Genomic DNA, 19,979 nt, shown 5'->3' with positions numbered 1-19,979 from the left:
CAGTTCTTAATTTCATAATGTTAAACAAAATAATAGCAAATTAATGGAATTCAAAGGTATGTAAAAGAGCTACTTGCCACAGTCATCTCAGATTATTCTTCTAACATTCTATTTTAGCATTAGGTGTCAGTATCCTGATAAGATACCATGATGTAAATAAGAAAAAGAAGAAAAACACTATTACCTAACCAAAACGTTTTTGCTAAAATTCAATACCTAGTCTTTATTTAAAAGTAAAAATTTCAAAGGGAATAAATGTTCCAGATCAGTCTTACTTTTAATAAAAATTTAGAAGTTCCCTGCTAACAAAAGGAACATACTGCTTCACAGTATCAATCTTAGTTTCACTTTGGAAATCCTAAAATATACAGGTGATAGAACCTAAATAACAGATATTATTATTAAGCATTTTATAAATTTCAAAAATATTCACATAAAAAATAAAAAGATACGTGAAAAATATTTACATAATTAATAAGTATGCTAAATGACTGCTATTTTCAGGTACTACCAAAATGGATTATTTAATGGAGAAGGAAAGCATTAACAATAGCATAGCAACCACAGAAAAGCAAAGCAAAGTCTAGCTTGGAATATGCTTTTAAAATTATAAGAAACTACATATTCACAGAAATGCATATAGAACACCTTTATGCTACTGAATGGGAAAAAATTACTTATAGTAATTTCTTTTCTTCACAAAATGATACTCAAATGGGATTAGGTGTTAAAAATAAATTTAATGATGTTCACCTGGAAAAAAATTTTAAGTACATAGTTCAGTGGTTTTATTTATTTATTTTACATTTAATTACATATGTATACATTCTTTGAGCCACACACACATCCCTTCTGCCCACTTCTAGGCAGAACCTATTCTGCCCTCTTCTCCAATTTTGTTGAAGAGAAAACATAACAGATAATAAGAAAGACATATATTTTTGCCAATTTGAGATAAAGCTAGCTATACAGAGAGATTCTTAGTGTTGCTTCCACACACTTGTGTATTGCATCCCACATTGGTTCATCTCTACAAGAACTCTTCGCTACTTCCTGGTCCCCTTCCCATAGTGGCCTCTGCTAATTTAAGATTACTTTATTTGCTCCTCAACAGGGAGCACATCAACCACATTCAAGTTTTAGGTTTCCTTTCCTTTCCCTATTTCTCCTGTGCATGTTCTCCCCTTAGTGTGTGACCCATGTCCAATAATATTACTGCATTTGTTTTGGGTCTATAATCTGCATATGAGGGAGAACATGAGATTTTTGGCCAACTGAGCCTGAGGAATTTCACTTAAGATGATGTTCTCTAGTTCCATCCATTTACTTGGAATGACAAAATTTCATTCTTATTTGTGGCTGAATAAAATTTGTGTATAAATACCACATTTTCTTAATCCATTCACTGGTTGTAGCATCTTGGCTATTTCCAGAACCTGGCTATTGTGAATAGTGCTGCAATAAACATGGGTGTGCAGGTGCTTTTGTAATAACTTGAGTCTCATTCCTTTGGGTTTATCTCTAAGAGTGTTACCGCTGGATCATATGGAAGATCTATGTTTAGTTTTTTTTAAAGAGCCTCCATATTGTTTTTCAGAGTGGTTGTACTAGCTTGCATTCCCACCAGCAGTGTATGAGGGTTCCCTTTTCCCGATATCCTCACCAGCATTTGTTGGTGGTGGTGTTTTTGATAGATATTCTCACAGGAGTGAGGTGGAATCTTAGTGTGGTTTTGATTTGCATTTCTTTTATGGCCAGGGATGGTGAGCATTTTTTCATGTGTTTTTTGGCCATTTGGATATCTTCCTTAGAAAAGTTCTGTTTAGTTCAGTTGCCCAGTTCTTCATTGGTTCATTGATCTTGGGGGGAGTTCAGTGTTCTGAGCTCTCTGTATATTCTGGTTATCAGTTCTTTGTCTAATATATAGCTAGCAAATATTTTCTTTCTCTCTGTAGGTGGTCTCAATTTAGAGACCGTTTCTTTGTTGTGCAGAAGCTTTTAAATTTCATGTAGTCCCATTTGTCCATCCTTTCTCTTAGTTGCTGGGCTGATGGAGTTCTACTGAGGAAGTCCTTGCCTATACCTATTGTTTCCAGGGTATACCCTGCTCTTTATTTTACAGGGTGGCAGGCATGGATCTAGTTTCAGTTTTCTCCAGTCAGATAGCCACTTTTCCCAACACCATTTGTTGAAGAGACTGTCTTTTCTCCATTGTATGTTTTTGGTGCCTTTGTCAAAAACAAGGTGGGTATAGCTGCGTGGATTCATATCCAGGTCCTCTATTCTGTTCCACTGGTCTTCATATATGTTTTTGTGCCAGTACCATGCTGTTTTTACTGCTATGGCTGTGTAGTATAGCTTGAAGTCAAGAATTGTGATACCTCCAGCATTGCTCTTTTTACTCAGTATTGCCTTGCCTATTTGTGGTCTTTTGTATTTCCAAATGAACTTTAGGATAGACTTTTTCAATCTCTGTCATGAATGTTATTGGAATTTTGATGGGAATTGCATTGAACATGTAAATTGCTCACCTGGAAAATTAGCAGACATGAAAAACCACGGAATTTATGAAAGGAGTCATGAGAAATTTAAACAGTATATCTAAATAGTAAAAAGCAAAATCATAACGTACACTAGTAAGAATATATATAAACACAAACAGATTAGACATAACTTAGAAATAAAACATTTAAAAAGGTAGCACAGACTTAGCAGTTAAGTTATATAAGTAAAAATAAGGCACTATGCCAAAAAGAGAATGTATTGCTTAGTAAATGCTAACAAAGACGTTAGTAAAGAATCAATATAGGTTTTCAACTCTTGTAGTACTCAAAATAAATTCTAGGTGGAAAAAGTTGAAAAAATATAAATCACATATACTAGAATATTTTATTTTTTTAAATTCGTTTTTTTTTTAGGCAGCATTGGGGTTTGAACTCAGGACTTCATGCTTGCACTCTTACCTCATGAGCCACTACGCCAGCTCAAAACTAGACAATTTTAAATGACAGATTTTTATGCATAAAACAAAACCAAACATACCCTATGTTAAAAAGAATAAAAAAATAGACAAACAGAAATCATTGTCATTAAATATTTAATATTTATTACCTACAAATAATAGCTAATGTTTATTTCTTTTACATAAATTATTATGAAATTTATATGGTCTATTCAATTAGATTTTTTAAAAAACAACATTAATGGGGATTGCACTGAACATGTAGCTTGCTTTTGGTAATATAGCCATTTTCACAGTATTGATTCCACCAATCTTTGAGCATAGGAGGTGTTTATATCTTTTTAACACCTCAATTTCTTTCTTCAGTGGTTTATAGTTTTCCTTGTAGAGGTCTTTCACATCCTTTAAGTTTATTCCTAGGTAATTTTTTTGAGGCTATTGTAAATGTAATTATTTTCCTATATTCTTTCTCACTCTGCTCATTGTTGGTGTATAGCAAGGCTACTAATTTTTGTAAATTGATTTTGTGTACTGCTACTTTGCTGAAGCTATTTATGAGGACTTGTGGGGAAGGTGGGTTGGTATCAGTAAGAGGGGAAGAATGGAAGAGAGAGTGTATGAGGATGAATATGGTACAAATACTGTGTACACATGTATGCAAATGGAAAAATGAGACCTGTTAAAACTATTCCAGGAATGGGAAGGGGAAATAAAGAATGATGAAGGGGTAAATTCAATTATGATATATTTGATATATTGTAAAAACTTTTGAAAACACCACAATGTACACCCAGCACAATAAAAATATTAAGATCACAATAAAAAATAGACCAAATATTGATCAGTTATACAAGAACAGATGGAATGGACAAATATATAAGATATAAAACTTAAGGAGACAATAATCAGAAACAGCTTTCCATTTACTAAACTATGAAACAGTTTTAAAAATTTAATGCTAATACAAATGATGCTGCAAAAAGAAGTTCCTCTATATTTACTAGTAAAAGGTGTTGTATTAATTTGCTCAAACTGACATACAAAATACTGTAGACTAGATGTATTAAACAACAGAAATTTTATTTTGTCACAATTTTGGAGGCTAAAAGTCCAAGATCAAAGTGTCAGCAGGATGGTTTCTCTAATGGTTATCTCCTTGTCTTATAGATGGCCATTTTCTCTCCATGACTTCACAGGGTCTCCCCGCTCTGTGTGTACCCTAATCTCTTCTTATAAGAACATTATTCATATTGGACAGAGCCTACCCATCTGATCTCATTTTACCTTGATTAGCTCCTTAAAGCTCCTATCTCCAAACAGTCACATTCTGAAGCATTGGGAGTTAGGATTGTACACCCACGTTTTGAGGGGAAACAATTCAGTTCATAAAACATATCAAGTAACAATGCATAGACAGGGAAGACAATATTTAAACCTATTACAATAGGAGAGAGAGGCCAAAATTAGTGTGATGAGTTTATTTTTTAACAATTATTTGGTTGTTTGTAGTATCTCTGAGCTCATCGGCATATGGCAGAAGAGTTTTAGGAGCTGAGATGACCTTCTACTTTAGGCCATCTGCATTTTCTAACTGGCTTCATTCAAAGGAAAAGCTAATATTTTTTCTATCTTCAAGGCAAGAGATATTTATGCAACTTAAAGTTCCCACTGAGGAGCTATTGAGTGCAAAGTTAGCTATGGTGGAATTATTTATATTATGCATAGTGGCTTCATATTTCAGGACTCCCCACACTCTTGCCCATCAATAGTCAGTCATTAAACATTTATCACCATAAATGATTAACATTAATGTTAGCTGGTTTTGGCATGCTAATTAACCAAAGTAATGCAATGAAGAGTAATATGCAGAAAGAAATAGGTTTGTCTTAGATGCTATTCAGACAAGATTCAAGGCAACTAAGACATGCAGACATAAACTCAAAAGACAGCTGTATGAAATAGGATTTCCTTAAAGAAACCAAGGATCGCCTCAGTTTAATGCCTGGTAGAGAGATAGGAAATAAAGAAGATAGGGGGACCAAGAGGATGATTTCAAGGTACTTCTTTAAGGAGATTCAGGGTTTCTTGAAAAGCAACAGAAAGGGACAGTAAATAAGTGATCAAACAACACCTCTAAGTTAAGAAAATTGGATTTCTGTTTTTTGTCAGAACTATATCACTGCCACAACTGGTGGTCTCAAGGGGTCTTATAATATCACAGAACCAGCAGTTGTAAATGTCTAATAGGCACACAGAAGACAAATGTTGAGCAGAAATCAAACAAGACCAAATTTCTCCTTTCTTTATTGCAGTATATTTGTTTGTCTTTATTAGCAAAGAGCTGTATCAAGAATTGAAGGGAATAGATCCTGCCTGAAAGAAAGCTTAATTGGCAAATCAATATGAACAAATGATTTTTCTAAAATATAAATGTGCTTATTCACCCCTTTCTTCCTTAAAATCATTTGATGGTTTCCCATTGTCCAAGTGATGAATTCAAACATTTTTTTAGCAGAGTTCACCAGGCAATTAGTTATGTGGTTCTACCAACTTTCTATACTTTGCAAACTACATTCACATACCTTTCATTTGACCTCCCACATGTCCCCCTCAACACACCAGCCTAGATTAGCTGGCTCTGCATGTGTTAGAGGACACAGTAAGTAGTCATATTGAATTGTGAACCATAAATCCACATCTTTTAAAGAATCAAACTCACTGAGAGAGACCAACATTGTTCCATATATTGTACGTACATAGTTGATGTGAATGAAATATTTTTAAAAAATTGGTAGATGATTACTTACAGTAGTCACTACAGTCTTCAGAGAAAGAAAAACTAGTACATAGTTACTTGTTTACAGAATGGTTGTAGCTTCTCTAATATCTATTCTTTTTGATTATGAAAAAAAGTTGTGTGTCATTAAGAATGCCAGAGATACTCAGATAGCTATTAGAGCTTAAGTCCCATTTTTCTATTATTTTAAATACTCTGCCATTCAAATAAAAATCGCTTTATGTTTTGGTCAAAATCTGTCATGCCATCTTAAACTAATCCTCTTTTCCTATTCAAAGAGAATCTGGGAAAATGATTGGTTGAGTTTAATGAAAATTTCACTGAATATACACAGTATTTATTGCCATCTAACTCTCTTAAGAAAAATTTGAGGGTGTATGAATATAAACTCATAGACAGACATATATTCACAACCCAAATAAAACAAATAAGAAAAATTTAAATTAAAAATATTAAATATTGTCATGTCATTTCTTGAAAGAACTGATTAAACCAATCAATTTCCTTCACTGTGCACCTTCCCTCCAAATCACAAGCCACCCCATTCTGCTAACCTTGACCAAGTAATATTCTTTATTGATTGAAAACAAAGCCTGTGGCTAAATGTATGCACTTCAGTCTAAGCTCATTTTTCTTGAGAATGACCTAGCATTTAATTCTGTGTAAATTTGCCTAGCAGGCAGTTCCATATATAGTTTTTAATAGTGTAAATATCTATTGCCAGACATCTGTTTTAAACCTATGTTCTTTATTGTATTTACTCACTCTAATTACATTATTTTGTAAGCAGAAGAAAAAAGATAATTTAAAGTGACTTCTATCTGAATCAGTCTCAAACTAATTACTTTCTTCCTTCCTTAAAAGATGTAAAAACAGATGTTTTTGTTACTCTGCCCTGATACTGCATCTTTTTATTATGGAATCAATTTGTTTAATCTTTTCCATTTTCTTCTCCTTTTAACTGATGTTACTTACTACTTGCAGTCTTATACAGAAGTGGTCCTAAAACATTTCTTATGACTTTAATGTTTTAACCACTGTTAACTTTCAGATCTGACATTCCCTGATGTGGAAAGAGATGCAGAATGTCTCCCATTCAATTGACCAAGCATTTTCTTGGAAAGACGTAAGACTAGATGGTGGAATCCATCCATAAATAGAATCTCCAACAAAATTAACCCTGTGGTTAATAAAATGCTTCCTTCTCTATAAGGTGAATGATTCAGACTAAGTGACATTTCAACTTTTCCTGACCAAGTTTTAAGACACCTTTACCCAAGGTGGGAGTTGGTTGTAAAAGAAAGTGGTGTCAAAAAAGAAAGAAAAAAAATATTTTAAAAAGCTGGAGGAAAGCTAGAATGATTGCCACAGAGCCAAGTAGAGAGTCAAGGAAGTTATCGAAACTGTTCAGTGATGATCAAAATTACTTTTCACACTTACACCATGTTTTACATTTTCCAAATACTTCTTGTATGTTATAATTTGTTGCATTGAGAGCCATGTGATGGGAGAAAGACAGAAGTCAATTTTCCTCTTTTATGGCTTAAAAACTCAAGGTCAAGGAAGATTAGAAATGTCAAAGAGAAAAAACGAATATGGGAATATCTAAATTATAGATATTTTTTATTCCGTAACCATTACTTGTTACAAGCACAAATTCTGATCCGACCTCCGTGTGTTATACTCTTAAGACTACTAGGTATTTACTGACTACTGACCCTTGGGCTGTCAAGGACTTCAGGATGCTCACTTATAAAACACAGACTCTAAAAAACCTTACCTTAAAGATTTACAGTAAGGATTAATTATGACTGGATAATGTAAAGCATTGAGACAAGGCCAGCCATGTTGGCATACATCTGTAATCCCAGCTACTCAGGAGGCAGAGAGGAGGATTGAGGTTTGAGGCGAACTCAGGCAAAAACAGAGAGACCGTATCTCAAAACCAAAGCCAAATGTGGTGATTCACAGTTGTAATCCTAGATACAGGAATGAGGCAGAGGTAGGAGGATCATAGCTCAAGTCTGTCCACTTTAAAAGTGTGAGACCCCCTTGAAAAGCAAACTAATACAAAATGGACTAGAGGTCTGGCTCAAGTGGGAAAGTGATATCTTAATAAGCATGAGGTCTTGAGTTCAACCCCAGTACCATCACCACCCAAAAAAAAAGAAAAGCACTAAGACAATTGCCTGACATTCAATATTACTGCAGTCACTAAGGAAGCAGGAAGTGGAAAATGCAGTCACAGCGTCACTTTTGAGCTTCCCTTCTGTCTGAGAAGCAAAGGCAATGTGGTAAGGGAATCCTCTTTGAGGAATGGCCAGGCTGCCACTTACGGACAGACATAAATGAGGTTCAAGACCTCACTCCCTGCCCCAAGTGCTGACAGTAGCCTGTCAATCTTGTCAAAGAGTAGTGTGCAGGCATGCCCACTTACTAATTTATGTTACTTGGGCTTTTGTTTGAAGACAGTGTTGTGGAAAATCATAACATGAACTTTACTCCAGTCTAAGAAATTGTACAAGTGTAAGCATGTAAGTTAATTACCTTTAATGTTGAAGACACAATTAACTCATGTAGTAACATCTGGTAAGCCTATTTGATTTTTCAAATTAGGATAATTAGAACTGACAAAGTCTCTTCCTTCCAATTTCTCTTTCTTATCACCCTTTAGATTATTTGCGAGTTTATTTTTTCTTATGGTATGTTTTTCTTTCATTCATTTTACTCAACATCACTCACTTAGTTTTATTTTAAATGATCTCAGCTCTAATCACTACCATCATACTGTCCCAATACAAAATTATGTTGAAACACCAGGTCGGTATCATAAGGTATTTATGAAACATCATGAGGCACAAGTTTCCGGAAAACTTTTGAAATTACATTTATTCTACCATTCCTGACTCTTCAAACAGTGTTGGGCACATAATAGACACTTCATAAATATTTTCAACATGAAAGAATGAATGAATCACTATATGCAATTTATAGTACCATATATTCATTGGACATAATTATTTTGATTTTATTTTATGTCTTTTTCACTTGCATTTCAATTTATAAAACTCTATGTTACATTTACTCAAAAATACATTTGTCTCCCTAACATCATGTCCTTTTCATTCTGTGTAAAGTAAAAATTCTTACATTACTAAGAAAGATAATTGTTCATTTTCTCAAGTTTTATTACAAGTGTAAGGATTACTCATTCTAGAATATAATGATTTTTGACTAATCCTTTCTAAGAGATGATACAAAAGACATTAGTATTCAGAAGTCTTGAGCCTTTAAAATTCCAGTCTTGAAAAAAATTTTCTTAGTCCTTCTGTGCCTACATTCCTTCATTTATCTGGTGTCAATAAGTATATGCTTATTTTCTCTATCTCAGGAGGTTCTTTAAAGTCAAGTTATTTCTTAATAAAAAACTAAATAAGGACTGGGCACCATGGCTTATAATGGTAATCCCAGATACTTGGAAGGGGAAGACTCGGAGGATAGTGGTTCAAGGCTAGATGAGGCAAAATGTTAGTGAAATTCTATCTTAACAAACAAGCCAGGTGTGGTGGCATGCATGCCTGTAATCCCAGCTACGTGGGAGTTGTAGGCAGGAGAATCACAGTCTGCGGCCAGTTCTGGGTAAAAAAGCTCAAGACCATATCTAAAAAAAATAACCTAACAGCAGAAAGGGCTGGAGGTCGGCTCCAGACGCTTGCTGAACAAATGCAAGGCCCCGATTTCCAAGCCCAGTACTACCAAAAACCAAAAAAGTGAAGTAAAATGACTAAGTTAAATGTACCTTAATGTCTAATGTATTTAAGATTTTATTCTCTTAAGGGTTGCTGGACATCAGAATATGCCACCCAAAATATGACAGTCTTCTTCTTCAGCATGACTGATTTAAGCTGATTATTTTGTGAAACAGCAGATAGAAGAGAAGCTCTGAAAACAAGTCCCTGCAACAACCTTACTCTTGTTATCCCCTAACTGGCATCCGTACATAATTTTTTTTCGTTTTCAGGTGAAGGTGAATTTAATTCCGCATTCCAAGTCACCTCTTTGATACAGTCACTCATGATTCAACTTGAAATTTTTTTTCTTTAGAGATAGTGTAAAAGTGATTCAACAGAAAACCTACTTCAAATTTTGATCTTTCCCTGTCTACCTATACAGTAAGATATTCTTTTCTAACTCTGGGAGAATGTCAGCGTCCAGTCAGCAATGGGATCTTTAGATAGATAACCGATGTGCTGCCTGGTACTGTGATGCTAAGTTATGGTATTCAGAAGATTAGCCGCATGAAATGCACTTTTTCAACTTGTGATGAGTTTATCAGGATTGAATCCCATGAAAATCATCTGTATTTATAAGATATACATATTAAATTTCAGTTATTCTATTATTATCTGCCTTTTGTTATAGGAGACGCAATGGAGAATGTGGGAAGCAAAAGTATTTTCATTCCCTACAAGGGAAGAGGACAAAACATATCATAGAACACTTAAAAATCTATATTAAGGTAATTTTTTTCTTTAATGTGTTTGAAAATTTATGTGGTAACGATACAACAATATTGTGCTGAAGTAAAATAAAAGAAAAATGAGAAAATCTACTTAAAATCTTATTTTAAAGTTCTTCTGAATCCATAAATACACACATGCTAGCTGGGTCACTGATGCAATTAACATTTTCTTTTATATATAGCCTAAATCAATTAATTCAGATAATAAAGATTCTACAACATCTTTCACTTTTTCCATCTTTATCCAGAATTAAGATTATACTTCCATTAGGATTTTGTGGGCATGTCTGAAATTTGTTCCATGGTGATTTTAATTTTTTAAAAAATACTAACTTATATTAAAGAGAGCCACCATCAAGCTACATTAAAATTAAAATGTATTTATCACAGGATTGTAATAAAATTTCACGAACTCATTATTGATCCCACTTTGTGGGACAAACTTTGAATACAAATGAACAGTAAGAACTTCACATCTCCTAATTTTTCTTAAACATTTGCTCTTTGTATTTGTTCTTAGATATGCTAACACTGCCAATTTCAATAAAGGCTTTTAAAATCTGTAATTTATATTGACTCCAAGAGGTCTAACATATTGTGTGCACTAAAAATTGCTAAAATAAGAATGACATTGGAAAGCTTCTGATGGTGACAACATTTTTCATAGTATCCTAAGTATGGAAGCATTTAGCACCATGTCTTGTCCAAAGAGTATAGGATCTACCAAATATCAGTGGACAAAAAAGTACAAATGTCAGCATATCAGTGATCATTTTATTGCGTTTCCTTTAAAATCAGTATTTATTCTGCCTTTGGTTACCTGACAACTATGAAATATAACATGCCTCCCAATTTGTAAATCCTTAATGAAGAAATTAGCATAGAGATCAATTCAAATTGCAAGTAGTTATGGGGATCTGGGAATTTAGAAGAAGGAAAATTCAAGCCATTGAATACCTGACTTTGTTCTCTTACAGTACCTTTCAGGATAACCTGGTTTATCCACTAAAAATGAGTATCTGTCAACATAGCTGTATGTAAGATGCTTCCTTGTTTTAAACATATGTACCAGATGGCAGAACTCATCATCGACCTTTAGTTCCAAACTGCAGGCAATTCTTATACAAAGCTTTCAGCATTTGCAAAATATCTTTTATTCAAGAATCTTAAAAGGATGTTACAAGAAAAACATAGGGGAGGGAATTTATTCCTCCTTACTGTCTTTTAGTCCCAAAGAGTAAGTAAGGAGTCACATTAACAATATATGACATTAGAAATTAGTGAATACATTGAAAGATATGTTCAAGTCACAAAGAATTAATGATCCTGACCTCCCTTGGCACCTTACCTATTGTCAAAGAGGGGAAAAATATCATTGTCCTTTAATGTTAGCTACGAACAAAATTTATTTTTATTGATAATGAGCTAAACTTATTTTTTAAATGTATAATTTAAAGTAACTAAATTAAGCAAGTTGAGCACATTACAAAAATATTGGTTGATTATCCAATGTTCCTTTTTAAAAAATGACCAGAGCAAAGAACACATAAAACAAGCAATTTAGGATCCCACACTTCTGCCCAGTATTGTGCAACCTTGAGAAAGTCCTTAAAATTTTTATGATTAAATTTTGTGATTAATAAATTGGAGAGATAATAAAACCTAACTTATGCTTGATATAAGGCTTAAATTAATTAAAACAAGAACTTGGAAAAAATTTTTGATCTCTATAAGAACTCAAAATATATTAGTTTATTATTATTGCAAATTAAATGATCCAAAAATCTATTTAAACATCTTTCCTGCTGCATTGGATCTTTCCTCTTTTAGGAAATCTGTTGGTTATGTATCATTTGACATCATTATGTATTCTTATGAAAGCATACAAAAATATCCGTATACATATGCATGCTATATGTATATATATTAGTAAAAATTGGTCACATTATTCCAAGAACAGTAGTGCCTACCTAAGTTCCAAATGCTCAGATGCTGAGGTGGGAGGATCACTTTGAGCCCAGGAGTTCCAGACCAGACTGGGTAACAAAACAAACAAAACGAAACAGGAAAAATCAGTCACGTTAGATGCATTGCTATCTAATTTGTCCTTTCTTTTTTTTTTAATGCTTTAATTTTAATTTTAATTAATTAATTAGGTTTGTTTTTTGTTTCTGTTTTATTATTCATTTATTCACATGTGCATATTGTTTGGGTCATTTCTCCCTCCTGCCCCTGCCCCAGCCTGCACCCTCTCCCACTCCCCTCTCCCCGCTCCCTTCCAGGCAGAACCTGTTCTGCGATTTTCTCTAGTTCCATTGAAGAGTAGAAATAAGCTATGATAAGAAAGACAGCATTTTTGCTAGTTGAGATAAGGACAGCTATACAGAGAGATTCCTAGCATTGCTTTCATGTACAAATGTGTTACAACCCAAGTTGATTCATCTCTAACTGATCTTTACACTGGTTCCTGATCCCCTTCTCCTGTTGTCCTCTGTCTTTAAAGTTTCTGTATTAATTCCTCTGGAGTGGGGACATCAAATGCTTTTATGCTTTGGGTTTTCTCTCCAACCCCGTACCTCCGGTATATGTTCTCCGCTTGTCATGTAACCCAAGTCCTACAACATTGCTGTATTTACCCTAGGTCTAAAGACCGCATATGAGGGAGAACATTTGATTTTTGGTCTTCTGAGTCTGGCTAACCTTTTCAATTGTTGACACAAAACCAGACAGAAAATTTTTCAATGAGAATAATTTCTGAATTATTTGTATTCCTTATTATGCTTTTCTTCAACAAACATAAAATACAAAGGAAAAGATACTTGTACAAACAATTCTGCAAATACAACAATGGAAAAACTAGGTACCTAAGAGGCAACATAAACAAAATAGATTATCATCAACACTCCAGATAGTAAAGTTATTAGATCTAAGTTTTAAATTATGACATTTACTATTCCTATATAATTAAAAAATAATATTGGGAATTTCAGCAGAGAACTGAATTAGCATAGGAAAATTGAGTAAGAGCAAAGCACTTCTGAAATGGCAGGGTAAATACTTTACACAGGTGATTACCTGCTTGTGATAAAACCTTAAAAGAGGTGCTTCAGTTAGAACAAGGCAGTTAGGAAGGGTTGTAATCCAATCTGATAAGCACCCTTATACAAAGAGGAAATTAGCACATACAGAGACACCAGAGGCTCACATACACACAAGGGTGATTGTGTGAAGAGGCACCAAGAGAGTGATTGTCTGCATTCCAACAAGAGAAGCTCCAACTGTGCCACGAACTAGATCTTGGGCTTTTACCCCCGGAATTGTGGGGAGATCAGTAACTTGTGCTGTTTAAATCACTCAGCCTGTTGCACTTTGCTATGGCAACCCCAGTAAACTAGCACTCAAAGTGTGGTCTCTGAAATTAAAAATTAACACAGAAAAAAATTGGGGAAATTCACGGACTTAAGCAATTGAGCATGAATTGATCTATAGATTCAGAGTCACTTATATTAAAATTCCTGCTACCATTTTAAAGAAGTTAAAGAATAGCCAAAATGATCTTGAGAAGGAAACCATATTTTCCAGTTTCAATATTTACCCAAAGCTACAGTACTCAAAACACTGTGATTCTGGTCTAGGGATAGATATATAAAACACTGGAGTAGAACACATACAAAAATAAACCACGGTACTCATGCTCAATAAATTTTCAAAAAAGGTGTCACTATTATGGGAAAGACTGGGCTTTTTAACAAATGGTGCATGACAACAGAATTTCCTCATACAGAAGAATGAAGTTAAACCACTGTAGCATAAAAAAAAAACCAAATCTCTGCATGTATTATAGACATAAATGTGAGTTAAAACTATATGATTCTTAGAAGAAAATGTGCGAGTAAATCTTATCCTTCAATCATTCAGGTTTGTTAGATATGATACTAAAGTAATCTTAAATTGGCAGAGGACACTGTGGGAAGGGGACCAAGTAGTGAAGAGGTTGGCTATAAACAAACCAATGATATGTCTTTCATATTATCTCTTATGTTTTTTCTTCAACATAATCAGAGAAGAGGGTGGAACTGATTCTGCCTGAAAGCAGGCTGGGGCAGAGGGCAGGGGCACAAACAATGTACACATATGTAAGTAAATGTAAAAATGATAAAGAAGAAAAGTAAAAAAGAAAGAAATCACAAATCAACAAAGAAAAATGATTAAAACATTCTTTAAAACTTTTTTGCTTCAGAGGACCCCATAGAAGGTAAAAACAATGTAAAAGAATGGGAAAAAAGTATTTGCAAATTATGTATTCAATAAGACTCTTATACCCAGAATAAATTTTAAAAAACTATTAAAACTCAAAAGGGATAAGAAGTCCAATTAAAACCAGGGAAAGAATTGTTGCAAGGAATATATACTAGTGACCAATAAGTAACTTGGAGTAACTGTCAGAGATTTCCAGATATTGAAAATAATCATCTTGCTAATACATTTTCTTAAGTATAACACTCAGAAGCCTCCAAATAAACTCATTAAAAAACTGACTGTATTTGGGGATGGAGTTTTTAGGATGTAATTAAATCATATGGGTCTAGGATAGAAGGTTACAGGATTGGTGACCTCAGAAGAAAAAGGTGAGATCCCTTTTCATGTGATGCATCAAGCAAAGCTATGTGAAGACACAGAGAAAAGGTGGTCACCTACAAGTCAGGAAGAGGCTCTTAACAGAACTCAACCATGTTGGCACCCTGATCTCTGCCTTCTAAGATTTCAGACTGTGAGAAAATTAATTTCTGTCATTTATATGACCCAGACTATGGTATTTTGTTATGGCAACCTAAACAAGCTAATGTGTACAGTAATGATGTTTTTGAACCAGGAAACATGAATTTAAGAATCAATATTTTGGACTTTTTCTCCTTTCAGTTCTCAACAAAAACTGATAAGATCTTTTTCCAAGGTGCACAAAGAGTTTTTGGAAATATAGTTCATATCTATTGAGCTACATTTGGAGATAACGTCAAAGTTCTTGTAGTCATAAATCATATCTGCTTTTAATCAAATCAGATCTAGGACTGGTGATGCAATTTCCAAATGCCTGAAGTAGTCTATTTGAGTTATAAGGGGTAATGCATAGGTCCCTGAGAATTTAGTCTTATATACGTTAAAGTTATAATACTTTAGATCATGGAAATGTAATGGTTTCTAAGAACCTTGATAATTAATTTTATAATCCCATAGTTCCATTTTTTTAGGACTGTTGATGAAAAGGGCAGAGAGATTGCTGGGTAAAAGCAAGACTCTATTTTCAGCATTGCTTAATAAGAGTTCTAGTAAAATAAATATCTATATGAGTACAGAGATAAACACAAATTATTCAAGAAATTTGGGGCCATAATTAATGGATGAATAGAATTCCATTGCATAGATATACCACATATTGCTTGTCTCTTCAATAGCTGATAAGCTGTTAGGGTGTTTCCACTTTTGGCTAATGTGAATAATTCTTCTATGAACATTCATGTACAAGTTGCTTTTGAAAGACGTTTTCATTATTATTATATAACTAAGAATGAATTCGTGAGATCATATAGTCTGTGTTTTAGCATTTTGGTGAACTTCCAACTTGTTTGCCAATTTTCATCAATAATGCAAGAGGGAGGTTTCTAATTTCCTCACATCCTCCTTATTGTCTGCCTTTTGACTGTAGCCATCCTAAGTTATATGAAGTGGTGTGATATCTCATTGTGATCTTGATTCGTGTTTCCTTAATGTCTAAAAAACTTCTAGAAAGAAAATTGCCTTTTCATGAATACTCTTCAAACTACAGTTTTCATAAAGAGAAAAAAACTAGAGAAGATGCTTCAAAACTCACATCTAACTTTAGCAAAAATTATAAATTATATCACTTCTGCACTGAAAGCCCTAAAACTAGTCTAAGTACATTTGCTAAAGTTGTTGTGAACAACTGTATAGCTCTTATTTTCTACTTAGCTTGCCAAAGGGAAGATTATGCTATATGAAGGAAGGGAGAGAGGGAGGGAGGGAGGGAAAGAGGAAGGAAAGAAAGAAGGAAGGAAGGAAGAAAGGAAGGAATTAAAGAGTCTGTTCATCAAAATGCATCAACAAGTAAAAGGTTAAGAAAGTAAAGAAGATATGTCCATATTTGTAATAAATAGTACCAACAAAGTACACAATGAGAAAAAGACCACCAAAAGTTGAAAAAAAATTGAAAGGCACTTTACAAAACAGGATATCCAAAAGTCAATGAAAACATGAATGAGTTTTCTACTGATTTCAACTGATAAAGAAATAAAAATTAAAAGCACACTAAAACACAACAAGAAATCTATCAAGGTGGCTCAGTTTGAAAGAAAGATTTTCAAATCTGAAAAATGTGCCTCCGACTTTATACTCATGTTTATCCATAAGAAGAGGGTCAGTCTGGATCCAACAAGTAGTTAGGAATGCTTACTTTTCATCTACTAGAGAGAGTTTCAGAGTATTTGAGAATATTTAACAAACCACGGACGATTCCCCTCTTCTGGCACAAGAAGTCATTCAGGTAGAAATTTAAATTTTAATATGATATACTTAATATACCAAAATCATTCTTCTTAAAATTCCTAGAGTTTTTTTCTAATAAAATGTAAATTAAATAATTTCATTGTTTAAGTTCAAAATATGATTTACTAGGCAAACCTGAATAGCCATGAGGCATGAAATTCTTGTTAAGCATTCATGATGTTAATCCTCATTACATTGTTTGCATTCTTAAAGTTATTTCCTGGATATATTGGGTTAATAGATGGCTTTCGAACATACTATATTTCTCTTATTTATAACTATACAGCATAAAAAAACCCTACCTTTAAATGGTAGCACTTCAAAATATACATTTATTTTTTATTTCATTTTTTTTTGTAAGTAAAACAGGGGAGTTTATTGAGATAGGAAAGTAACAAAAGATACAGCTCCCAGGGTGAGAGGGATCCTAAGGAAGAGTGCCCCCAAATATACATTTATTTTGTTAAAAAAAGAAAAAAAACTGAGGGAACTATGGGCTCATTGATTTTCTGTTTATCCCTCCAGGATGATTCCAGCTTGCTTTGCTCTATTAACTGCACTTGCATCTAAAGTAATAAATGCTATTTATAAGTACTGCAGATAATATTTTAATATTCTCAAACCTTTATTTTTGTTTTAATTATGACCAAATATATTTATTTCTTTTAATTGACTTATATAATTCAAAAAGCTAATTGATAAAAACAAGGAAATTCCAGGTCTTACCAGAATTTAGAATTCACTATTAATACAAGCATTGGAAAAAAAGATCAATGAAAAGTAAAATGTAATTTGTTCTGGCTAGATAATTACTCTCAATTTCCGAATAATTTTTTTCCTCTTAATTTTATGATCAATAGACTAAAAATTCTATAATATTTTAAGTAACACTTAGGCTATCTCAAGCCTATACAGGGCGCATATCATGTAATATTTTTCTCACGTACTTAACCAAAAATCTAAGTTAGCAAGAGAAACAGGAACATAATTGAAGCTTTAGAATATTTAAAATTTAAAATATCCTGTTTCTTGCATTGACACAAAAGGGTGGCCTGCATCAGTTGCTAATGATGGACTGATTGGGGATTCTTTCTACTTAACCCATCTGTCATTCCTGCCCTTGCAGGCCTGCACCATTGTGGCACTTGAAATATGGCTACTTTGAAAAGAGATGTGCTGTGAAAAATTTTCACAGGAGTTTGAAGACCAGAATGGGAATAAATAGCATAAAATATCTCAATTTTTGTATTGGTTACATGTTGATTGATATTAATGCTTGGGTTATATAAAAAATGAGATAAAAATCTTTATTAAAATTAATTTAACTTCTGAAGAAACATTTTACATTAAATACTAAGAAATTAAATATCATATACACGGCTCTCATTTGAGTCTTACTTTATATATCAAATTGACCATGTTGTTCTGGATTATTCTCATACATGTGTCTGTTCTTGGTTCTCTTTCTCTCTCTCTTGTGAATCAGGGCCACATTATTTCACCTGGACTGGTCTCTAACTCATGGGCTCATGTGATCCACTGCTTCAGCCTCCTGAGTAATGTGTGCTATCATACCTGGCTTCTCTTACTTTCATATTTACACACGCTATGTTTTTTCCTGCTTGCAACATTGCCTTCTTTGCAAAATGGTTTCCAGTTTGTTCATCTTTGTGTATGTCCATCCTGCATTTCCCAATTGTGCTCTGACCATGTCGCTGTGCCTCACAGAACTTGTGTTCCAGCCAAGCTTAAAACCCTATCAAAATCTCATGAGAGCTATGTGGACTCCCTTTGATTCTTGTGAAATGCAGCTAGATCAAAATGCCATCTGCTAATTACTGTCATCTTCACTACAGAATCAAATGCTCCATAGTACCAAGGTAATTTCTGTTACAGTTAAAATATCTAATCACTGTTGTGTTAGAATAAAATCTACCTTAGTAAATGGTTTTATTTTAACTGGGGTATGGGGAGACCACTGGGGTTTTAAACTCAGGGCTTAGAACTTGATAAGCAAGTGCTCTATATTTGAGCCACACTTCCAGTCCAGTCAAGTGGTTTCAAAAAGAAAAATAATGAGACATTAACTTTATTTTAATTTCATCTTATCCAAAATTAAAGCTAGAAATTCATATACTTAAAAGGACATAAGTAGCGAAAGAAAAGTAGTTTTCTGGAAACTTTAAGAGCTAGTTATTTTCATGATTCACTAAAACAGTAAAAACATACAGGTTTTCTATTTGAAAGCTATATAAAACATTTTATTTCACTTAGAAACATTAAAAGTATATGTAAGATAAAATTTGTTACATTTAAAGGATAGAATGTATTAGTTTTGAAGTTTTCTTTCATTGCTCGGTGGTACAGCGATTGCCTAGCATGCCCGAGGCCCTGGGTTCGATCCCAGCACCAAAAAAGAAAAGACAAAAAGAGATGGTGTCTGAAGTTTTCTTTTCCTTTGATTCACTTTTAAAAATCTCAGATAATGATACCCACTTAAGAGGGTTCAACAGTACAATGCTGTTTCTATGGTGACCTTGTTGTGTCACACTGTATGGCCATATAGAATTACAGAACAAGTAAAATATTTAATATCTATCTTTTATTTATGATAACAGTTACTGTCTTACATGGATATTATGTTCTTCTATCTACTTACTTAGGTTTGATTTAAATTAAATTGAATTTAAACTCAGAAAGGAAAATGTAACTTCAGAGGGCTTTGGTAGTGAAAATGTTGCTAACCACAGGTTTTCATCTTTCATTGATATGAGTGGAATTTGATCATTGTTAGTTTAGTTAAATATAGGCATTTGCTTTGTGTTCCCAGAATAAATATTAACTAAAACATTGGCTTTTAATCTGTCATGTTTCTAGAATTTGTAAGTCCTAGGGTTAAAATAATTTGAAGCCCACCTTAAGATAAGAATGCAAAGTTATTAATACAATATTACATTCAGAGATTTGGAAGAGTTGTGAAAATATGTGTTCCTAAAATTTGTGGTGCATGGGCTTTGTGGTAAGTCAGCTTCTTCTGAGATTCCTTATCTTTCTTACTGGAGAACCATGTTGACCATTTGTCTTTCAGGTCAGTTTATTGTCACATGGAAACCAAAGGAAACTTAAAACAATGTTAG

This window comes from Castor canadensis, chromosome 2 (genome assembly GCF_047511655.1).
Source record: "Castor canadensis chromosome 2, mCasCan1.hap1v2, whole genome shotgun sequence".
Lineage (NCBI taxonomy): Eukaryota > Metazoa > Chordata > Mammalia > Rodentia > Castoridae > Castor > Castor canadensis.
This window is presented reverse-complemented; position numbering follows the sequence as displayed.